The sequence below is a fragment of the Salmo salar genome, chromosome ssa01 (genome assembly GCF_905237065.1).
Source record: "Salmo salar chromosome ssa01, Ssal_v3.1, whole genome shotgun sequence".
In the NCBI taxonomy this organism is placed as follows: Eukaryota; Metazoa; Chordata; class Actinopteri; order Salmoniformes; family Salmonidae; genus Salmo; species Salmo salar.
In genome coordinates, this window is record NC_059442.1 from 67039021 (window position 1) to 67053134 (window position 14114).

At 43.4% G+C, this 14114-nt stretch overlaps 1 protein-coding gene across 1 annotated transcript in view; it reads left to right on the top strand.

Annotated features, from left to right (window-relative positions):
- The window catches only part of LOC106607602 (glutamate receptor ionotropic, delta-1), a 480220-nt gene that overhangs the window by 67381 nt on the left and 398725 nt on the right, over window positions 1-14114 (top strand). The window lies entirely within an intron of this gene.

Sequence of the window (14114 nt, forward strand, 5' to 3'; positions counted from 1 at the left end):
CCACAAATGTGCATGTGTCTGCTCAAACGGTCAGAAACAGACTCCATGAGGGTGGTATGAGGGCCCGACGTCCACAGGTGGGGGTTGTGCTTACAGCCCAACACCGTGCAGGACGTTTGGCATTTGCCAGAGAACACCAAGATTGGCAAATTCGCCACTGGCGCCCTGTGCTCTTCACAGATGAAAGCAGGTTCACACTGAGCACATGTGACAGAGTCTGGAGACGCCGTGGAGAACGTTCTGCTGCCTGCAACATCCTCCAGCATGACCGGTTTGGCGGTGGGTCAGTCATGGTGTGGGGTGGCATTTCTTTGGGGGGCCGCACAGCCCTCCATGTGCTCGCCAGAGGTAGCCTGACTGCCATTAGGTACCGAGATGAGATCCTCAGACCCCTTGTGAGACCATATGCTGGTGCGGTTGGCCCTGGGTTCCTCCTAATGCAAGACAATGCTAGACCTCATGTGGCTGGAGTGTGTCAGCAGTTCCTGCAAGAGGAAGGCATTGATGCTCTGGACTGGCCCGCCCGTTCCCCAGACCTGAATCCAATTGAGCACATCTGGGACATCATGTCTCGCTCCATCCACCAATGTCACGTTGCACCACAGACTTTCCAGCAGTTGACGGATGCTTTAGTCCAGGTCTGGGAGGAGATCCCTCAGGAGACCATCCGCCACCTCATCAGGAGCATGCCCAGGCATTGTAGGGAGGTCATACAGGCACGTGGAGGCCACACACACTACTGAGCCTCATTTTCACTCGTTTTAAGGACATTATATCAAAGTTGGATCAGCCTGTAGTGTGGTTTTCCACTTTAATTTTGAGTGTGACTCCAAATCCAGACCTCCATGGGTTGATAAATTGGATTTCCAATGATTATTTTTGTGTGATTTTGTTGTCAGCACATTCAACTATGTAAAGAAAAAAGTATTTCATAAGATTATTTCATTCATTCAGATCTAGGATGTGTTATTTTAGTGTTCCCTTTATTTTTTTGAGCAGTGTATATCATGGTCGCAAAGCATTTGAACTAATAGGTTATAGAGCAAACAACACAATTATCACAACACTTGGCTTCCCCAGTGATTTTAGCCGCTACTGGTGGCCCAGAAACTGCAGCTTTGAAATGTGTTTATGCTTCTGTCTCGCCTTAATCACTGTGGAAATATCCCCACTCTTAATGTGGGAGTCCAATTAGACATACCCAGACTCCCATAAACCCACACTCTCATGCACCCAAACTACAGACACACAAACATACACATATACACATACACACATACAGAGCTGCAATGCTGAGCGAGTGTTGCATAGTTCGACATTCATTCCTCATGATAGGAGACATTCAAGGTTGGGACTACCTGGGTGCTTTCTGTCTGTCAAAACGTTGTTTTACCCTAGACCTTTTTGCAACCCAGTCTTGTGAGCAACATTTTCTGTCTGTTTTATTTTTCTATTTTTACTTTCATCACCATTCAACTGGCAGCTGTTTTAGGCCGCAGCAGAGTGAATCAAAACCTAATTCATGAGGAGAGAAATTAGAGGTTGATTGAGAAAAAATGAATGTGTTTGTTATTTTCAAACATGAACTAATACGCCTTGGTCTAATTGCGAGGAAAAGAGTAATTTGATGAGGATGGCGTGCTGCTGAACAGATTTGTTATACTGCTAACACAGATGTCTATACGCCTGTACATACACACTCCTGTTTATGCTGTTAAGATTTTAATGACTTAAGGATAAAGTCAAGGTGGATGATGTGAAAGGGAGAGAGGACCCTCCTTTTATGAAATGAAAGTGTGTGTAGATTTGTGTGTGTTTGTGTGTGTGGAGGTGGGGTATGAATGTGTGTTTGGGTAAATGTCTGTTTCAAGGGTATCAGGTATGCCACAAATGCAGTGACTAACAGGCACTGGCGTACCAGGTACCCCTGCAGCCCACGCAAGGGTGGGAGGGGGGGGCCTATGCGCCTGCCATCAATGTCTATTTTTTGTATTTATTTAATAAATAATTTTGACAGTAACCCTCCAAAAAGGCATGAATAAACCTTTTCAATTTGCATATGTAATAGGAAGCTAAGTATTTGTTTATTGGATGTGACTGATCAAAGTGCCTCAGGCCTTGAAAAATAAATAATTGAACTGATTGAAAGTAAGTGGATATCTGTGAACAAATGCCGTGGTCAAGGCTACGATGGCTTCAGTGCAATGAGTGGAGCTTACTCAGATGTGTAAAAGCACATATCAGACCGAAAGCCTAATGCTTCATATTTGTTATTTATTTATTTTATTTATTTATTTCACCTTTATTTAACCTCTTACATCTAGACGTTCCGCTAGCGGAACACCTGCTCCAATATCCAATGATAGGCGTGGCGCGAATTACAAATTCCTCAAAAATACAAAAACTTCAATTTTTCAAACATATGACTATTTCACAGCATTTTAAAGACAAGACTCTCCTTTATCTAACCACACTGTCCGATTTCAAAAAGGCTTTACAGCGAAAGCAAAACATTAGATTATGTCAGCAGAGTACCAAGCCAGAAATAATCAGACACCCATTTTTCAAGCTAGCATATAATGTCACAAAAACCCAGAAGACAGCTAAATGCAGCAATAACCTTTGATGATCTTCATCAGATGACACACCTAGGACATTATGTTATACAATACATGCATGTTTTGTTCAATCAAGTTCATATTTATATCAAAAAACAGCTTTTTACATTAGCATGTGACGTTCAGAACTAGCATACCCCCCGCAAACTTCCGGGGAATTTGCTAACAATTTACTAAATTACTCACGATAAATGTTCACAAAAAGCATAACAATTATTTTAAGAATTATAGATACAGAACTCCTCTATGCACTCGATATGTCCGATTTTAAAATAGCTTTTTGGTGAAAGCACATTTTGCAATATTCTAAGTACATAGCCCAGCCATCACGGGCTAGCTATTTAGACACCCGGCAAGTTTAGCCTTCACCTAAATCAGATTTAATTTATAAAAGTTTGATTACCTTTTGTTGTCTTCGTCAGAATGCACTCCCAGGACTGCTACTTCAATAACAAATGTTGGTTTGGTCCAAAATAATCCATCGTTATATCCGAATAGCGGCGTTTTGTTCGTGCGTCCCAGACACTATCCGAAATGGTAAATCAGGGTCGCGCGCATGGGCCAATTCGTGACAAAAAAATTCTAAATATTCCAGTACCGTACTTCGAAGCATGTCAACCGCTGTTTAAAATCAATTTTTATGCTTTTTATCTCGTAAAAAAGCGATAATATTCCGACCGGGAATCTCCTTTTCGGCAAACAGAGGAAAAATCACAAAGACGGGGGCGGCCAGGGTACGCGCCTAAGCCCACAGTCCCTTGATCGGCCACTTGAGAAAGGCGATAATGTGTTTCAGCCTGGGGCTGGGATGACGACATTCAGGTTTTTCCCGGGCTCTGAGCACCCATGGAAGACGTAGGAAGTGTCATGTTAGAGCAGAGATCCTTTGTAAAAGATAGAGATGGCAAAGAAGTTCAAGAAATGGTCAGACAGGCCACTTCCTGTAAAGGAATCTCTCAGGTTTTGACCTGCCATTTGAGTTCTGTTATACTCACAGACACCATTCAAACAGTTTTAGAAACTTTGGAGTGTTTTCTATCCAAAGCCAATAATTATATGCATATTCTAGTTACTGGGCAGGAGTAGTAACCAGATTAAATCGGGTACGTTTTTTATCCAGCCGTGAAAATACTGCCCCCTAGCCATAACAGGTTAACCAGGTAGGCTAGTTGAGAACAAGTTCTCATTTACAACTGCGACCTGGCCAAGATAAAGCAAAGCAGTTCGACACATACAACAACACGGAGTTACACATAGAATAAACAAACATACAATCAATAATACAGTAGAAAAAGGTATATATACAGTGTGTGCAAATGAGGTAAGATAAGGGAGGTAAGGCAATAAATAGGCCATGGTGGTGAAGTAATTACAATATACCAATTAAACACTGGAGTGAATAGATGTACAGAAGATGAATGTGCAAGTAGAGATACTGGGGAGCAAAGGAGCAAGATAAATAAATAAATACAGTATTGGGATGAGGTAGTTGGATGGGCTATTTACAGATGGGATATGTACAGGTGCAGTGATCTGTGAGCTGCTCTGACAGCTGATGCTTAAAGCTAGTGAGGGAGATATGAGTCTCCAGCTTCAATGATTTTTGCAGTTCATTCCAGTCATTGGCAGCAGAGAACTGGAAGGAAAGGTGGCCAAAGTAGGAATTGGCTTTGGGGGTGACCAGTGAGATATACCTGCTGGAGCGCGTGCTACGGGTGGGTGCTGCTATGGGGACCAGTGAGCTGAGATAAGGCAGGACATTAGCTAGCAAAGACTTGTCGATGACCTGGAGCCAGTGGGTTTGGCGACGACTATGAAGCGAGGGCCAGCCAACAAGAGCGTACAGGTCGCTGTGGTGGGTAGTATATGGGGCTTTGGTGACAAAATGGATGGCACTGTGATAGACTGCATCCAATTTGTTGAGTAGAGTGTTGGAGGCTATTTTGTAGATGACATCGCCGAAGTCGAGGATCAGTAGGATGGTCAGTTTTACGAGGGTGTGTTTGGCAGCATGAGTGAAGGATGCTTTGTTGCGAAATAGAAAGCCGATTCTAGATTTAATTTTGGATTGGATATGCTTAATGTGAGTCTGGAAGGAGAGTTTAGAGTCTAACCAGACAACCAGGTATTTGTAGTTGTCCACATATTCATAGTCAGAACTGTCCAGAGTAGTGATGCTGGATGGGCGGGCAGGTGCGGGCAGCGATCGGTTGAAGAGCATGCATTTAGTTTTACTTGCATTTAAGAGCAGTTGGAGGCCACGGAAGGGGAGTTGTATGGCATTGAAGCTCGTCTGGAGGTTAGTTAACCTCTTACATCTAGCGGAACATCGAGATGTAAGAGGTTAACTAACCTCCAGACGAGCTTCAATATCCAATGATGGGCATGGCGCGAAATACAAATTCCTCTAAAATCCGAAAACTTCCATTTTTCAAACATATGACTCTTTTACAGCATTTTAAAGACAAGACTCTCGTTAATCTAACCACACTGTCCGATTTCAAAAAGGCTTTACAGCGAAAGCAAAACATTAGATTATGTCAGCAGAGTACCCAGCCAGAAATAATCAGACTACCCATTTTTCAAGCTAGCATATAATGTCACAAAAAACAAAACCACAGCTAAATGCAGCACTAACCTTTGATGATCTTCATCAGATGACAACCCTAGGACATTATGTTATACAATGCATGCATGTTTTGTTCAATCAAGTTCATATTTATATCAAAAACCAGCTTTTTTACATTAGCATGTGACGTTAAGAACTAGCATACCCCCCGCAAACCTCCGGTGAATTTACTAAATTACTCACGATAAACGTTCACAAAAAACATAACAATTATTTTAAGAATTATAGATACAGAACTCCTCTATGCACTCGATATATCCGATTTTAAAATAGCTTTTCAGTGAAAGCACATTTTACAATATTCTCAGTAGATAGCCCGGCATCACAGGGCTAGCTATTTAGACACCCACCAAGTTTAGCACTCACCAATATCAGATTTACTATTAGAAAAGTTTGATTACCTTTCCTGTTCTTTGTCAGAATGCACTCCCAGGACTTCTACTTCAATAACAAATGTTGGTTTGGTCCAAAATAATCCATCGTTATATCCAAATAGCGGCGTTTTGTTTGTGCGTTCTAGACACTATCCGAATGGTAAGTAAGGGTCGCGCGCATGGCGCATTTCGTGACAAAAGATTTCTAAATATTTCATTACCGTACTTCGAAGCATGTCAACCGCTGTTTAAAATCAATTTTTATGCCATTTTTCTCGTAAAAAAGCGATAATATTCCGACCAGGAATCTGTGTTTCGGTAAATAGAGGGAAAAACAGAAAGACGGGGGCGGCCAGTGCACGAGCCTAAACCCTTTGTCCTCTGATAGACCACTTAGCAAAAGCGCTCGTGTGTTTCAGCCAGGGCTTTGAATTACGTCATTCAGCTTTTTCCCGGGCTCTGAGAGCCCATTGGAGCCATTGGAAGTGTCACGTTAGAGCAGAGATCCTTTGTAATGGATAGAGATGGCAAAGAAGTTCAAGAAATGGTCAGACAGGGTACTTCCTGTACAGAATCTTCTCACGTTTTGGCCTGCCAAATGAGTTCTGTTATATTCACAGACACCATTCAAACAGTTTTATAAACTTTGGAGTGTTTTCTATCCAAAGCTAATAATTATATGCATATTCTAGTTTCTGGGCAGGACTAATAATCAGATTAAATCGAGTACGTTTTTTATCCAGCCGTGAAAATACTGCCCCCTAGCCAGAACAGGTTAACACAGTGTCCAAAGAAGGGCCAGAACTATACAGAATGGTGTCGTCTGCGTAGAGGTGGATCAGAGAATCACCAGCAGCAAGAGCGACATCATTGATGTATACAGAGAAGAGAGTCGGCCCAAGAATTGAACCCTGTGGCACCCCCATAGAGACTGCCAGAGGTCCGGACAACAGACCCTCCGATTTGAAACACTGAACTCTATCTGAGAAGTAGTTGGTGAACCTGGCGAGGCAGTCATTTGAGAAACCAAGGCTGTTCATATGTGGTTCTTTGTGAGTTTTAGTTTAGAAAACAATTTCTCCACAGAAAATACAGTTACAGGGATGGTTAAAAACAGCTTGATTGCCATAGCAACACCAGAGAAACTGGGCAGAAGGGAGAGGTGCTTGAAATACAGCAGTTCTGCAACATCTTTAATTGAGCCTCTCGCATTCTCCTTCATTTCCAGCCTCACCACGTTATGGATAGAAACGAACTGTATAGGAAGGTCTGGGAGAGGTCTTCTGGATGCTGGACAGCCAATAGATTGGCAGATGCAAACAGATTATCATGTTTAGCAGACTACAGTTATTGAGGGCTCAAACAAAAAAAGCGGTTTGTGATTTTGTTCACACTGGTGAACAGGGGTTTGAGTTATGTGGTTGCAATATCACCAGTCCCTTATCTCTGGTATATCTTTGCATGCATCATTCAAGACTAAGTTTAAATTGTGTGCAGCGTAATGCACAATGTGTCAGGAAAGACTGTTTGGGTTGTCAATAGTCAGTATAGAAAACAGTCATGCCCACAACCAGGACCTACAGGCTGTGGTGAAAACATTTGCACACTCAAATGCAAGGTGACGCTGTCGCATACTGTAGCTACTATAGGCCTCTACATAGAAAAAAAGAGAGACAAGCAGAGACACAGAGACTTTGATCTAAGAAATAACAAGAGAAAACGATAGACAGAGACAGAAGCAGCAATGAGGACTTCAGAAGATCAGGGGAGACTCTTGTCGTGATGTGTGTTTTGTCCTATATACACTGCTCAAAAAAATAAAGGGAACACTTAAACAACACATCCTAGATCTGAATTAAAGAAATAATCTTATGAAATACTTTTTTCTTTACATAGTTGAATGTGCTGACAACAAAATCACACAAAAATAATCAATGGAAATCCAATTTATCAACCCATGGAGGTCTGGATTTGGAGTCACACTCAAAATTAAAGTGGAAAACCACACTACAGGCTGATCCAACTTTGATGTAATGTCCTTAAAACAAGTCAAAATGAGGCTCAGTAGTGTGTGTGGCCTCTAAGTGCCTGTATGACCTCCGTACAACACCTGGGCATGCTCCTGATGAGGTGGCGGATGGTCTCCTGAGGGATCTCCTCCCAGACCTGGACTAAAGCATCTGCCAACTCCTGGACAGTCTGTGGTGCAACGTGGCGTTGGTGGATGGAGCGAGACATGATGTCCCAGATGTGCTCAATTGGATTCAGGTCTGGGGAACGGGCGGGCCAGTCCAGAGCATCAATGCCTTCCTCTTGCAGGAACTGCTGACACACTCCAGCCACATGAGGTCTAGCATTGTCTTGCATTAGGAGGAACCCAGGGCCAACCGCACCAGCATATGGTCTCACAAGGGGTCTGAGGATCTCATCTCGGTACCTAATGGCAGTCAGGCTACCTCTGGCGAGCACATGGAGGGCTGTGCGGCCCCCCAAAGAAATGCCACCCCACACCATGACTGACCCACCGCCAAACCGGTCATGCTGGAGGATGTTGCAGGCAGCAGAACGTTCTCCACGGCGTCTCCAGACTCTGTCACATCTGTCACGTGCTCAGTGTGAACCACGTGCTCATCTGTGAAGAGCACAGGGCGCCAGTGGCGAATTTGCCAATCTTGGTGTTCTCTGGCAAATGCCAAACGTCCTGCACGGTGTTGGGCTGTAAGCACAACCCCCACCTGTGGACGTCGGGCCCTCATACCACCCTCATGGAGTCTGTTTCTGACCGTTTGAGCAGACACATGCACATTTGTGGCCTGCTGGAGGTCATTTTGCAGGGCTCTGGCAGTGCTTCTCCTGCTCCTCCTTGCACAAAGGCAGAGGTAGCGGTCCTGCTGCTGGGTTGTTGCCCTCCTACGGCCTCCTCCACGTCTCCTGATGTACTGGCCTGTCTCCTGGGAGCGCCTCCATGCTCTGGACACTACGCTGACAGACACAGCAAACCTTCTTGCCACAGCTGGCATTGATGTGCCATCCTGGATGAGCTGCACTACCTGAGCCACTTGTGTGGGTTGTAGACTCCGTCTCATGCTACCACTAGAGTGAAAGCACCGCCAGCATTCAAAAGTGACCAAAACATCAGCCAGGAAGCATAGGAACTGAGAAGTGGTCTGTGGTACCACCTGCTGAACCACTCCTTTATTGTGGGTGTCTTGCTTATTGCCTATAATTTCCACCTGTTGTCTATTCCATTTGCACAACAGCATGTGAAATGTATTGTCAATCAGTGTTGCTTCCTAAGTGGACAGTTTGATTTCACAGAAGTGTGATTGACTTGGAGTTACATTGTGTTGTTTAAGTGTTCCCTTAATTTTTTTGAGCAGTATATATATATATTTATTTATTTATTTATTTATTTTTTATCCCAGCCCACGTCCCCACAGGAGGCGTTATGCCTTTTGGTAGGCATCATTGTAAATAAGAATTTGTTCTTAACTGACTTGTCTAGTTAAATAAAATACAAATGTAATTTAATTTACCTTGATTGCAGTCCATTTGTGCAGGCTATTAAACCCTATCAGTTACATTTTACATTTTAATCATTTAGCAGACGCTCTTATCCAGAGCGACTGAGTGCATTTATCTTAAAATAGCTAGGTGGGACAACCATATATCACATTCATAGTAAGTACATTTTTCCTCAATAAAGTCACTATCAGCAAAGTCAGAGGTAGTAAAGGGGAAAAGTCAATTGCGAGTGTTAGTTCACAACTGGGGGGTGAGGGGGTGTGAGGAGGGGTTCTGTGGGATTATTCAACCCCTAGAGTTCCGCTCCGTAGGCAAGTACCATGGTCTTGTAGTGGATGTGAGCTTTCGACTGGAAGACAGTGGAGTGTGCAGAGGAGCGGGCTGACATGGGAGAACACCAGTCTGGCTGCTGCTTTCCCGGATAAGTTTCAGGGGTTTGATGGCACAAGCGGGGAGCCCAGCCAACAGCTAGTTGCAGTAGTCCAGATGGGCAATGACAAGTGCCTCGATTAGGACTTGTGCTTGGATTCGGAGTTCAACAATAAATAGTGACTGAATTTATCCTCGTGCCGACTACTACTTGGAAGAGTGTGTGTGTGTGTGTTTGGGTGTGATAGGGTTTAAAATAAGTGATACTGCTATGTATGAGCGCCACCACATGAAGTGTGTTGGTATGAGTCTCTGGGATAAAGGGACACACCAGGACACAGCTGATGGAGTGGAAATGGCAAGCCCATCAGACTGTGGAACATGGGGAACGAGGAGACACTGCAGGGAGCATGGAGGTCCGGTTCAACACACTCAATCGCCACAGATAATGTCAGCCAGCGTGTCCAACCACAGCAGATAACCATGAACTCCGGGAAAAGAGGAGAGTGAGGGAGAACTACACAGAGGGGAGTAAAGGATTGGAGACGGTCAGAGCGAAGTAGAGAGAGCGAGAACCAAACAGAGGGGGGAAGAGAGGGAGTGAAGAGACTAAAATACATAGAAAGACAGACAAAAAGAGAGAATGAGGGGTACAGGTAACAACAAGCTGCAGAGGGGGGATAGGTAGATTGAAGGAAAAGGAGAGGAAGATGATGCCCCTCTGGGAACGAAATGAAGTGATGTTAGCCTGCAGTGCTTGTTCTGCAGAGTAGATCCACTCTCCTGCTGATGTGAACATGTCCTCTCACCCTGCTCTTGTTGTTATGGAGAGGGGGAGAGCATGTTCTAGCCAGAAAGAGCATGTTCTAGCCAGAAACTCTTGAACTCATATGCAATACCTTTTTCTTCTACCCGCAAGTTTTAGAAGGTGAAATACTTTGTGTGTCCTACGTTGATATATTTGCAGATGAAAGGCAGTCCATACCATATACCATAATTCGTATACTTTGGGTAATTGGCTGATTGTTACTGAGAAATCACAAATACAGTATTCTTCAATTGTAATGAAACCCTATGATCATTATTATTTTCATTCAATGGTTTCTATGGGTCTGCATTGCAGGAGTCTGCCACTTTAGACCAAGCTTCACCTAGTGTACCATGACAATTCTCATAATGTCCGTATTTTTCAAAGCTCGGTGTGTGATTCATTATGATTAATCTAGATAGCATGACACAGGGAAAGATTATTAGCTTCAAGCCTGTTAGGAGAAGTGTTTTGTGTTCTCGCCTCACATTTCATGCCTTTCCCTCCTGTGTTGTTTATATGTTTGTTGTTCTATATGAGCAGAGATTAGTGCATTCGGAAAGTATTCAGACCCCTTGACTTTTTTCACATTTTGTTACGTTACAGCCTTATTCTAAATAAATCTACACACAATACCCCATAATAACAAAGCAAAAACAGGTGTTTCGAAGAAAAAAAAATTGAAATATCACTTTTACATAAGTATTCAGACCCTTTACTCAGTACTTTGTGCAAGCACCTTTGGCAGCGATTACAGCCTTGAATCTTCTTGGGTATGACGCTACAAAATTGGCACACCAGTATTTGGGGAATTTCTCCCGTTCTACTCTGCAGATCCTCTCAAACTCTGTCAGATTGGATGGGGGTGTCGCTGCGCAGTTATTTTCAGGTCTCTCCAGAGATGTTTGACCGGGTTCTAGTCCGGGCTCTTGCTGGGCCACTCAAGGACATTCAGAGACTTGTCCTGAAGCCACTCCTGCGTTGACTTGGCTGTATGCTTAGGGTCGTTGTTCTGTTGAAAGGTGAACCTTCGCCCCACTCAGAGGTCCTGAGCACTCTGGAGCAGGTTTTCATCAAGGATCTCTCTGTACTTTGCTCCGTTCATCTTTCCCTCGATCTTGACTAATCTCCCATTCCCTGCCTCTGAAAAACATCCCCACAGCATGATGCTGCCACCACCATGCTTCACCGGAGGGATGGTGCCAGGTTTCCTCCAGACATGATCTTGGAATTCAGGCCAAAGAGTCCAATCTTGGTTTCATCAGACCAGAGAATCTTGTTTCTCATGGTCAGAGAGTCTTTAGGTGCCTTTTGGCAAACTCCAAGAAGGCTGTCATGTGCCTTTTACTGAGGAGTGGCTTTCGTCTGACCACTCTACCATATTGGTGGAGTGCTGCAGAGATGGTTGTCCTCCTGGAAGGTTCTCCCATCTCCACAGAGGAACTCTAGAGCTCTGTCAGAGTGACCATTGGGTTCTTGGTCACCTCCCTGACCAAGGCCCTTCTCCTCCAGTTGCTCAGTTTGGCCAGGCGGCTAGCTCTAGGAAGAGTCTTTGTGGTTCCAAACTTCTTCCATTTAAGAACGATGGAGGCCACTGTGTACTTGGAGACCTTAAATGCTGCAAAAACATGTTGGTACCCTTCTCCTGATCTGTGCCATCGACACAATCCTGTACGGACAATTCCTTCGACCTCATGGCTTGGTTTTTGCTCTGACATGCACTGTCAACTGTGGGACCTTTATATAGACAGGTGTGTGCCTTTCCAAATCATGTCCAATCAATTGAATTTACCACAGGTGGCTCCAATCAAGTTGTAGAAACATCTCAAGGTAGATCAATGGAAACAGGATGAACCTGTTCTCATTTTCGAGTCTCATAGCAAAGGGGCTGAATACTTATGTAAATAAGGTATTTCTGTTAACCAATTTTCGCTTTGTCATTATGGGGTATTGTGTGTAGATTAATGAGGAAATTGTTTTATTTAATCAATTTTAGAACAAGGCTGTAATGTAACAAAATGTGGAAAAAGTCATGGAGTCAATTCTTTCAGAATGTGCTGTATAGTGGACTAAAGTTTAAAGAGCAACTGAATGCACCGATCCCGCATGCATTTCTCTGTTGCTCATTAAGAAAAACATGATTTCAGTCTTGGGGGTGTGGTTCAATTCAGCAGTTACTGATGTTTGTCACCATGAGACATCATAGGAAGAAAGCCATTACCACTTCCTCAAAATATTCAGAATGAATCTAAGATAACTTAAGAAATCTGAAGAAAAAATACAAATAATAATGACATAAGCTAATTGAGGCTGCAGTGCATGCTCTTTCTCATCCTACAGTTGCAAATAACAACAACTCCATTCAGAATATTAAGTAGCTGTCTACCTGTTGGCTCTTGGTCGTTGTAGCCTATCCTTCTCCTTTAACTTTTAATTCCGTCTTCCATTGATTAGATATATCCTAACTTTTGCCACACATATAGGCTCTATAACTGTAGCCTATTGCCGCTTTGATGACTTATTGTTGGCCAGCAATAACAACAAGTTACACGTGCCACGCTCAACTCTCGTGAAAAGCAAGAGCAGCAGCATGAATGATACAATTTCTCTCTCTCTCTACTGCAGCAGTCGCGTTCGGACCTGTGCCGGCCCTTCGAGACCAGTCAGTTAAAATTAAGTCCTGTGACAATCATATCAGATCCGACCCAGACTCGTGACATTTAGAATTCTGGATCGGGTCTCGGGTATTCGGGTACAAGTGGATCTTTGAAGACCTCTATCTCTATCACTGTCCTGAATTCAAATACCTGGCACTGCCTCTAATACGTATTATTCTAACACTGTCTCAGGTTGGTTTCACTTTGTCACTTTGTCACTGTATGATGTCAGTATCACACTGTGTGGGTTGATGAGTGTCCCTTCCTCCCCAATTACAGTTAATATCTACCTAAGACCCTCTTTGTCTCTGGAGCCACATGTCCTGTCAGGTTTCCCATTGTTTGAGTCCAGTCTGTTAAGGGAAGCCTTGTCAATTATTGTGACTCGTGCTGGGAAAGATCATTTTTCAACTGGAATGACACACGAGGGACTCTTCCAAATGTTACCTGGTCAGCAAGTTGGTTCAATTTGACGCAGGCTTTCCATTTCGCACCGAGCAAGTTTAATGGCTAGGGGGTGTGATAAGTAAATATCTCCTTGTCGTAACAGAATGCTATGAACTTTAAAAAGTGACACATTTAAGAGGTACCTTTTTGAAAAGCAAGCACTAGCTACACGTGTACCCTTCTACTGTATACCCCTAACACTGCAAGAGGGTCTCTAAAGTGGTTTTAGCTCTACTGTAAACCCTAAAGGGCCTTTAGCTTTTCATTGCCTCTTTAATGCAATTTCAACGCTCATTGAAAGGCCTTTTAATCTTCTCGCTTGATCTCAAATAGAATCCAGCAACATGCAATTAATCACCCTAGCCAGCCAGTCCAATGTTTTCTGCACTTGACTCTCACATCGATTCAATATCCACTGATAATCAATTGAGTACGACTTTAATCTAAAATGCAATTATCTTCTATGACTGTAGTTCAAAACGTTAATGTCCTCTGTTTCTATAAGGCATCGACTCGATTGGCCTTAACTCATGCGGCACAGAGGCTGGGTCGAATGGCAGAGGAATGTAATTGGGAAAAACAATTGATTTGTTGGTGAATACTGCATGTAAATAAACTAAAGTATTTTCCTCATTACTTTCCCCCTTTAAAATATGCTAAATTCATTAGCAAACTATAAACAGAGCT